Source organism: Nanorana parkeri, unplaced genomic scaffold (assembly GCF_000935625.1).
Source record: "Nanorana parkeri isolate BGI_ZX_2015 unplaced genomic scaffold, ASM93562v1 scaffold1834, whole genome shotgun sequence".
NCBI lineage: Eukaryota > Metazoa > Chordata > Amphibia > Anura > Dicroglossidae > Nanorana > Nanorana parkeri.
The window spans coordinates 98409-98834 of NW_017308102.1; the positions used below are offsets into that span (position 1 = coordinate 98409).

At 42.7% G+C, this 426-nt stretch overlaps 1 protein-coding gene across 1 annotated transcript in view; it reads right to left on the reverse strand.

The window, feature by feature from the left end:
- The window catches only part of SYT13 (synaptotagmin 13), a 17183-nt gene that overhangs the window by 2514 nt on the left and 14243 nt on the right, over positions 1-426 (reverse strand). The gene's annotated exons all lie outside the window — the stretch shown is intronic.

Sequence of the window (426 nt, forward strand, 5' to 3'; positions counted from 1 at the left end):
GGAGGTGTGGCGTGTGGAGCATGGATGCGGGCGGGGCTGAGGGGGGGGGGGGGGGTGGGGGGCAGGGGGAGCTGTATTCCACTCAATCAGACTTGTTTTTATACTATAGAGAATCAGTTGCAAACTACACACAGAAACAATGTAATACATTAACACACATCAATAAGATTATTTCCATTCGGCTGATCACAGTCACATTTATTGCTATAGTTTCTCTTCAAACTAAATCTATAAAACTGATCAGGTAAGGGGTAATAATGTCCTCCAGCAATCGATATGTAAAATCTGGATGTAGGAAATGGAGCTCTGCTAATAAATTCCAGATTCATGTGATCAGTGACATCTCTCCCACCTCCAGGATATTAAACTTGCAAAGGATAGAGATGCTACAGATGGCAATATGTGTGGATCTATAAATAGCTACCT